This window comes from Sinocyclocheilus anshuiensis, unplaced genomic scaffold, assembly GCF_001515605.1.
Source record: "Sinocyclocheilus anshuiensis isolate Anshui unplaced genomic scaffold, SAMN03320099.WGS_v1.1 scaffold94, whole genome shotgun sequence".
Lineage (NCBI taxonomy): Eukaryota > Metazoa > Chordata > Actinopteri > Cypriniformes > Cyprinidae > Sinocyclocheilus > Sinocyclocheilus anshuiensis.
The window spans coordinates 1,152,535-1,162,343 of record NW_015546049.1 but is presented as its reverse complement, the minus strand read 5'-3'; the positions used below and the strand labels follow the sequence as shown (position 1 = coordinate 1,162,343).

The following is a 9,809-nucleotide window of genomic DNA, read 5'->3' as shown; positions in this document are numbered from 1 at the left end:
GCCAGGTCCACCTGAGATCCCCACGAGCTCATTCTCCTCCGTGCCTCAGCAGCGGCGGGTCCTGAACCGCAGGAAGCAGATGGCTGCCCCTCTTTTCTCGAAAAAAGAGACAAACAAGAGCGGAGCTTTTTCATCGAAAAACTCTCACAATGCACGCAAATTGCCCCCTCAAGGACGTCGCGTGTGTGCTCCTCACCCAAACAAAAAACACAGAGATCGTGTGTGTCATCAGGTGTCAAATAGCGACGACACGGATGCACACATCCTCTAAACGTTCTGCTAGTGCTCGCCATAATAATAGGATAGAGATCACTCTTACCACGTTCAAATTTGCACGCTTCAAACAAAACAGTCATTGAAGACGAAGAAGAGAATGACATGTTCTCCCGGCGCCTGTTTATACTAATAGTCGCACCAGTAGTGACGTCATGGGCTGTCGCCGGCCAACGTGTTGTTGGTGTTTTTTCAATGTATGCTTCAGACACGGTTCACGACGAGGCGTTCCCCATAGCGCCCCCTAGAGGACGCAGTTCGAAGTTCCCTTGAAAGGGAACTCATTCTTTGGCATTCTTTGTGTTTATGTAAAGAACATCCATTAACCAGATATGCTTGTCAAAGACTGTGCTGTTCAGACAGAACATGACTTAAGCATAACACCATAATTCTGATCATCTATCGCAGACACAATGATCACCCTAAATCTGTTAGTTGCAGATAAATAGTTGCAGTGCTTAATTTAAGGATGAGAGTTTGATGAGATGATGGCAGAACAATTGGCTGACTGGACTATTTCTGGACCTTTTAAATTAAGTACTGATGTTTTTAATTTTACTTAGCCTACAGTGTATGTTTAGGACATATGTTTTGTTCAAAAATAAACCACAAAAAAAAAAAAACGATGGTAAATCCAAACAGAACCCGTAAGCTCCAATCATCTTAGTGTTCCACTGTGCCTCAATATCACATAAATAGCATCTTATTTGTCACATTCTGACTGGCAGCTCCTCATTCTATCACAGGCATTCAATTATAGATACCATGATGAAAGCAGCATCAATATTCACCAGGCTGAATTGGTTAGAACAGTATTTTAGAAATAATCTTGAGTACATCAGACGAGTGAATAACTCATTCTTTAGCATTCTTTGTGTTTATGTAAAGAACATCCACTAGCCAGATATGCTTGTCAAAGACTGTGCTGTTCAGACTGTGAAATCTGTTAAATCTGTTAGTTGCAGATAAATAGTTGCAGTGCTTAATTTAAGGATGAGAGTTTGATGAGATGATGGCAGAACAGTTGGCTGACTGTGAACAGTGAAGGGTGCAAGAGTTGAATGATGAAAGTCATATGAGAAAGAGATATGTGTTAGAGAGTCACTCACTGGCGGTGTGTTACATAATAACTGCAGTGCTGAGTGTGAGGGAGAAATAGCAGGCAAATATTGCAGTCTGACATCAGGGTGTGGTCATGCATGGATTTTACCACACAGTAGGTGTGTGTCAATACTCTCATCTGGTTCTTTTAAAATGGACATTCCATTGTTGGACAATCCATATGATCGAAGTTATTATTATATAAAAGTCCTGATCATATTTTATATATAAATATAATACATATTTAAAATATATCAGCTAATATTCTAGATATATTTAGGATGCTTCACTATTTCAATAGGATACTATTCAAATAAGCAATCACTTTTCACTTAGTTGTTATGCTAACAATATAACTTTATAATTGCAATTCTAATTGTAAAATAGAATTATTTTCACAATTGAAAACACCTGTGGACCTTTGCATAGGTTTGAGTCTCACAATAGACCGTTATTGATTTTGGATCAATTGCCACGTTTTGCTTTTTGATCAATTGCAATTAAAAGGAAGAGTCAGCTATTGGCAGTCTGCAATCATTACTGCTGCATCTCCCACCTGCCTTTTGTCTACTGCTGACCTGAGATTAGTACAGCATCTCTCCCTTGCAATACTTCAAATTGCGCTCCGTAGCTTGTTTTAATTGAATACTGTGTGAATATGGAAACTGTGGAATGGGAAGGTTTTCATCCCCTGTATTTTGTGCATCTTATATATGTGTTTAGGACATTTTTTGTGTCCTTTTTGTTTGTCACCTCCCTGTGTTACTATGATGTGTTCTCTGTAGGTGTCAGGGCAAACATGCCCCCCCTCCTCCCCTCTCTCTCTCTCTCTCTTTCTCCTCCTGTGAGCAGAGACCTCCTGCTGGGCTGGCAGGGTGTGGCTCCCACTAGCTCAGAATGATTTTGCTAGGCACCATAGCACATACATACCCCATAGACACACAAATGTTATTGTAACACAAGCTACAAAGTTCTTTTGGTCCGGACCAAAAATTAAACGGATCCATTTAGTCCACCTTTTCAGGGGTCTCCATCTGCTTGTTTGGTGAGCACCAAGGTTCGGATGGCAGTGTTCACGCTTATTCAAATGAAATGCACTAATCAAACCAAATCTACCAAGTATGAACACACCCTAAGAGTGAGTATGTTCATTGTTCACTGGAATGTGCTAGGCTTTTGTTTACTAATTTAGTTGTGTAAACCTAGCACTATTATGAATATTGTTATCTCTGTGACAAACTGCTATTGTAAGTCACTTTGGATAGAAGCTTATGCTAAATGCATAAATGTAAATATAATCATAAACAACACACTTGTTTGTAGCGCAACAGTTTATTGAACTTGGTTATTCTTCTAGTCATTTACCTAGTGGCTAATTAATCAGAAGTCTCGCTTATTCACAGGAAATAGCTTACTTCCACGTTTGCAAAATACGGTGGATAGTATGAAATATAGTAGGGAAGCCTAATTAAATTAGTATTCTGTGAGGTTGTACATGGTATCCTGGCACATATAATGTCAGGCATTTTAAAGGGATACTCCACCCCTCAGGATAATTCTGTCATCGTTTACTCACCTTCATGTGGTCACCTATATGACTTTCTTTCCTTTGTAGAAACTTAAAAGAAGATATTTTGCAGAGTGTTGGGAAACAAACAACACTGGAGCCCATTGACTATCCCTTTAAACATCAGCTAGCTTAATCTTTGTTAAACGTTTATGTAGTGAATATGTGTATGTTGTCAGGTCAGATGGATTGGCTGATGCAAAAGCATTTTAAATCTGTCAGCAATAAGCCTGCTCTTAATCCTGTTCCTGTGGTTTCATAATGAGGAAGTGCTATGGCTTCGTTCCATACAGTGATCTGACTTGTGCTGGGATGTTTTATGACTCTGTATGTGCTAAAAATGTTTCGGTGTCAGTTTTATTTGTGAAAATAGATTGGACTGCTGGTAGAAGGAGGTGGAACTTGGAAGATGGAATGTCCCCATAAAACATGGAAACACAACATGTGTGTGTGTGTGCGTGCGTGCGTGCGTGCGTGTGTGTGTGTGTGTGTGTCTGTGTGTGCGTGCGTGCGTGCCTGTGTGTGTGTGTGTGCACTATTCTGTAACTTGAATGTGTTTGTATGTTCATGTCTTGTAATGAAGACTTGCTATAAGGCAACAGCAGAGCTGACAGAGTTTAATTACTGTCAGTCTGAACACACATTAATCTTTGGTCAGATCAATAGTGCTTCCTCTAACAATCAAATACAGTCCCTACAATGCACTAGGTGATTTTGGTGAAATAACATGCATAATTAAAAGTCTCAGACCTGACATTTGTGGCTTAAATTTGTGTTCTGATGTGCAGACTGAGGAAATAAAACCAATAAGGTAAAGAATGTCTCTGTTGGTGTCCTATTTTTTCTCATTCCATGAAATGACCACTGATATGAAAACATTGGTGTATTAATGTCATATTATGTCAACAGAAATACACATGTGTCCAAATATTAAGTCGCAAGTTATGCAGCGAGATCCATATATGCACTGAATTCAAAATTATATAGGAATTGCATTATGAAAAAGACATAGTTACGACTAGAATTACGAATGAGTTTGCGTGTATTCAATTAGCCTGACACATTAAGATGACAAATAGATCCTACTTCAAACCACATATGCATAATTCATTATCTCTATATAAATGCCTTATGCTGACCTGACTAATGCTGTACTTGCACCACAAGCCACACAGATATGATCAAAAGAAACCAATTAAATCATTTTTTACATTTATTATTTTGCAGATGCTTTTATATTTAGATCAACATTCAAAAAGAGGGTGACATCATGTTTAGTCTGGTTATGCCGTTCACTTCAAAAACCTTGTGCTTCAGTGTTTCCCCTCCAGAATAATTCCTGCGACATCTATTTATTGCAAGAAACAATTTTAGAATTTTTGGAACCTTCAACAACAATAAAAGAAACATCTCTCTCTTTCTCTCTCTCTCTCTCTCGCTCTCTGTCTCGCTGGAGGTGTTTTAAGCTTCATCTGTTCAACCTAGCGTAATAATTATAGAGATTTGCATAACTACAGGGAGCAAAACAACTTTACAGTCAACCGCAGTTCCACTAGTGAGAGAAAGTAGATGTGGCACTTGAGAAACATAAATAAAGTTGCAATAACCACTGATAGGGGATAAACAAAACTGTGTAAAAGAATTAGTAAATACAAAAAGAGTGAAAACTAACCTTGAAGATGACGGTAAATAAACTTTTTTTTTATTTATTATTAATATTGAATTTTAAGCACCAGAGCAAATGAATTTCTTGATTTTACTGAAAAATGCACTCACTGTCAGGCCATCCAATATGTAAATGAGTTTGTTTCTTCATGGGAACAGATTTGGAGAAATGCTTCATTGCATCACTTGCTCACCAATGGATCCTCTGCAGTGAATGGGTGCCGTCAGAATGAGCTGATAAACACATCACAACAATCCACAAGTAATCCACACGACTCCAGTCCATCAATAAAAGGCTTGTGAAGCAACAAGCTGCATGTTTGTAATAAACAAACCTGTCATTACGGTGTTTTAACTTTAAACTGTTGCTTCATGTGATGATGGGGTGTGGTTTTTTAATTTAACACATTAAAGGAACAGTTCACTTCTAGAATCAAATTTCCTGATAATTTACTCAGCCCCATGTCATCCAAGATGTTCATGTCTTTCTGTTTTTAGAAATGCAAAAGAAATTAAGGTTTTTGAGCAAAGCAATCCAGAATTTTTCTCCATATAATAGACTTCAATGGGAACCAATGGGCTGAAGGTCTAAATTGCAGTTTCAGTGCAGCTTCAAAGGGCTCTACACGATCCCAGCCGAGGAATACGTGTCTTATCTAGCGAAACCATCTGTCATTTTCTTTAAAAAAAAACATTTATATACTTTTTAACCTCAAATGCTCGTCTTGCTCTAGCTCTGATTACGTAATCCTGTTGGAAAAGGCAAGTGCGGTTAGCTCGTCCTCTGTGTACTCCGGTTCAGAAAGGTAGGGTAGGGCGAAAAACTCATTTTCTCCTCCAACTTCAAAATCGACCGACATCGTTGTTTTACCCTTTTTTTGTAAAGGGCGTTTGACTTTCTTTGCACATTCGCTTTGTAAACGCTGGGTCGGTGCTTACGCCTACGTCACGCGTGACCTTTCCAACGTGACTACGTATGCGTTATGTCGAGCTAGTGCACGACAAGCATTTGTGGTTAAACAGTATATAAATGTTTTTTTTTTTTTAAGAAAATGACTGATCGTTTCACTAGATAAAACACTTATTCCTTGGCTGGGATCGTGTAGAGCCCTTTGAAGCTGCACTGAAACTGCAATTTGGACCTTCAACCCGTTGGTTCCCTGTTGGTATAAAGTCTATTATATTGGAGAAAAATCCTGGAATGTTTTCCTCAAAAACCTTAATTTCTTTGCATTGAAACTGCAATTTGGACCTTCAACCCGTTGGCCACCATTAAAAACCATTATATGGAGAAAAATACTGGAATGTTTTCCTCAAAAACGTGAAGACATGAAAATCTCTGATGACATGGGGGTGAGTAAATTATCAGGAAATTTTTATTCTGGAAGTGAACTAATCCTTTAAGGCTAGCCTAAGTGCAGAGATGTCTTTATTTTACTTTACTTTATGTTTGATATTCTTCCTTATTTTAATATTATTAGTGTGCAGATCTTCATCTTAAAGGGGTCATATGATGCGATTTCAAGTTTTCCTTTCTGTGTTTTTTGAACATTAAAGCATGTCAACATATTCTGTTACACCAAATACACAAAATAATGACCTTTAAAATAGCATCCTATGACCCCTTTAACATGTTATATGGATCTATACGCACCCACTGAACTAAAAAAGGTATAAGATGGATGGATCACATCCACTTCAAACACACATTTGAAGTTTTCATTTGAGGGGGTGGATGACTTTCTGCACTGATGTGAGTCTCTCTCCATTTCTCTCTAGTGAGTTGGGGGGTTGGATGGCTGTTACCTTTAATCCAGTGAGGCGTAATAATGGCAGGCTGATGCTTGCTGGAACACTGGGATCTTGAATCACTGTGCGCTGAGAAAATGTTAGTCTGAATTATTGAACAAGGCCTCTCTGAAATTACGGCACAGAGCATCACGCAAGCTCCATACAACAGTATCTTTCTTTCCCAGAATAGAGAGGGAGACAGCATGACTGTGTAAAAATGAATCAAAGCACCTACAAGTGTGACACCAGACAAGGTTGCGACTGATCAACTGCTCAGTAGAGTTCATCTAAATCAATGAACTGAATTTGTTAGATTTATTTATATAGACCATTGGTGAGTCTGCAGTTTAATTTGATGGAAATGGTTTATTATGTATATTCATTAAACCCTATTTACTGTGTTACTGTGTATTGAGTGCTACTAAGCATGAAGGATAATCATCTGCTGACATATTATATAAACAAATTTGCTTCCTTGAGATGTTATATTTATTTAGTTTTACTGAATAATGCAACAGCAGCTGACATTTGCAGATACTTCCAGAAGAACCACGAGCACACAGCACAGCACAGCATGGCATTGTACGCTATAGTGTGGTACAGTGCAGAATATTGCATTGCTTGCATTTACATCTGACTCATGTCATTTTTCAAACAAATGTTTTGTTGTTTTTTTATTAAGTGCACTGGTGGTAACCTGCAATTATACTTTAAAGAGCTATGTCTACCTGATTTAACCCATATAAAGTGGTATAAATTAATGTATTTAGGTTGATTCAATGATATTAAATATTTTTGACATACATAAAACCATTGAATGTAGATGTTACCATTTTTAGATTAGCTTTTTTTTCAGTGTGCATAATTTATATACAGATAATAAATTGCAGATGTCAAAGATTGTAATAGGGACAATTTTGAGTTATGATTTGATTTTTGATTTTGAATAAGCCACTTTTGACCACTTTTAATATTCTTTTTCATAATCTTTCAAAGTGCATAATTTATGTGAATAAAATCAAATAAAAACATATTAACCCTATGTGAAATCAAAATGGACCCTATTAACTTTTTCAATGCACCTGTCTGATCTTTTTGTGAACTACTGCATGTGCATGTTATCCTGAAAACGCTAATCACTAAAAAGCTGTCACTCACTTCAATTTATCGCAATCTCACGATTCCGTGATATGAAGCTCTCAGAACTGCCAATAATATCTTATTTACATCGTGTCTATGTGTGGCGTTTAGCATTCAGTGAATTCTGACTGTGTCACCCTGTATCTATTTATATATTTCTTTATTAATATCTTAATATATTATTATATCGTATATCTTATATTAATCATTTGCACACACGACCATTATCCGGCTCTGCTCATCCCGACCGCAGACGCAGGTTTACAAGCCACTTTTTCCTGTGTTTTTCAACCAATTTCTTGACTTTTTCCCCCTTATGAACAACACATTTTCGTACACGATAAAAGCTCCTTGTGGTTCCTCGGTTTGGTCGATTTGAGCATCCATAAACAACGCAAAACACAGGCATTTTTAGTTTTGTTAGTGATTTCTATGGAGAAAAATCACTTCCTGCCCTCCAGCTGCATTTCGCGCGTCATCAGAATCACATGATTGCAAACAACCTATTCACTCGGGGAGCAAACGAGGAATTCTTGAATAACACAGTCTTTAATAGTCCACAGGAAACCCGAGAACAAGGAGGACATTCAACAAGTAGACCCGACAAACACTAACTGAATGGACTAGGGCTTTTAAACTCAGGATAATAAGGGAGGAACGAAACACACCTGGGATCAAATTAACAATCAACATGAGGAAGAAACTGGGTCACAGGGGCAAAAACACACACAGAATAGTAAAGTTTAAAATTTTTAATTAATTAAAAATGTAAAATAAATGGTTATGATAAATAAATGACAAAATTACTAAAAAAGGTTGAAATATGTTATTTACCTGTATGTTATGTGACTATTAACCAAGATCAAAGAACCATGAATATGTGAATGTGTTGTTAACATTATTGACATATAAAAATGTCAGGGGGTACTTCTAGTAAATATTTCAGGTAAAAGGAGTTCAGCTGACAAAAAAAAAGTTTGTGAATCCCTGCTTTATATCATAAACATGTTTTTTGGCTATAGCAGTTAGCGCACATACTTTAAGTCATGGTGCTCATTTACTGTATGAAATGTGAGTTTGAACCTGGCTTGTGACATTTCCTGATCAAATTACCCCCCTCCTTCCTTTTCCATAAAATTTACTGTCCATTTAACACTATTTGAGGAAATATATAAATGGCAAAAAATACAACAAAGTCATAATGCATTTTTGCTTTAGCTTAGTTTTGGCCCTTTTGTCCTGACAGTGAATAATAAAAAAATAAAAAAAAAATGCTGAGCTAACTGTGTTTTCTCAAATGTACAGATGAGCACTCGGGGTCACTGAGTTCTAAGAAGACACACACTACAGAAGTGGCGGAGGCTTTGCACAACAAACAGGCGCATACTTCTAATGTCCCAATACACTATTTATTATAGTCAGCCTATTGATTTTCTCACTGCTGTCTGTCGCTAGTGTTGACTCACCACCAAAGACTCAGCCTTTCCTGACCACAGCACATTTGTTTGTGTGTGTGTGTGAGAACTGGCAATTTAATCATGCTTCAAGTCCTTGACATGTCATTAAGAAATCTGGGCAGGTGGTCCAGACTGGAGACAGGCTTCTAAACAGCTCTCTGTCTGTGTGTGTGTGTGTGTGTGTGTGTGTGTGTACTAAGATGGCTCTACAAATCATACCCCCACCATTAAGCTCCAGAGATGCTGCTTAAAGCCAGACCATCTGACCTCTGTCCGCTTATGAAAACAGGGTTCATCTTAAACAATGAAAGGAGCATCACCATCTATTCACTCAGTAATATTTAGTCTTTACATTCATGTTGTTTCTTATATCTTAGAATTTGGGGAAATATTAAATGTTACAGTATACATTAAACATGAACAAATGTAGCATATTAATAAACACATGCATTGTCAATACCAATTGTATTTATTTATTTATTTATTTATTTTTCTTTATTTATATATCCATCCAAATAGCAAGTTTTTAAATCCTGGCTGGAATTCATACATCACAATGAGACATAATACAGAAATATTCATGAAAATCTCTCAAAATCAGTCATCTATTTAGAATTTGGTAGAATCATTTGCATAGTGTGACGTGTCAGAAATATGGACTGTCTGTGTTGTGTTTTTCTCCCCATGTGCCTTCCATGACCTAGCTTTCCCTCGTGTGTGACATTCCCATATTTGGTTTCCTTCCTGTTCCTGTTATTGTTTCATTGAGTCCAGGTGTCTTGTCATCCCCTTGTTTAGTCGTGTACTTAAGCCCA

The 9,809-nt window shown here is 37.4% G+C and overlaps 1 long non-coding RNA gene across 1 annotated transcript in view; it reads right to left on the bottom strand.

Moving 5' to 3' along the window:
- Positions 1-5,573, bottom strand: part of LOC107699108 (uncharacterized) — a 12,280-nt gene extending 6,707 nt beyond the window's left edge. The window contains exon 1 of the long non-coding RNA XR_001635417.1: positions 5,503-5,573. This is a non-coding gene — a long non-coding RNA (uncharacterized LOC107699108). The remainder of the gene's footprint in view (positions 1-5,502) is intronic.
- Between the last annotated feature and the right edge of the window lie 4,236 nt (positions 5,574-9,809).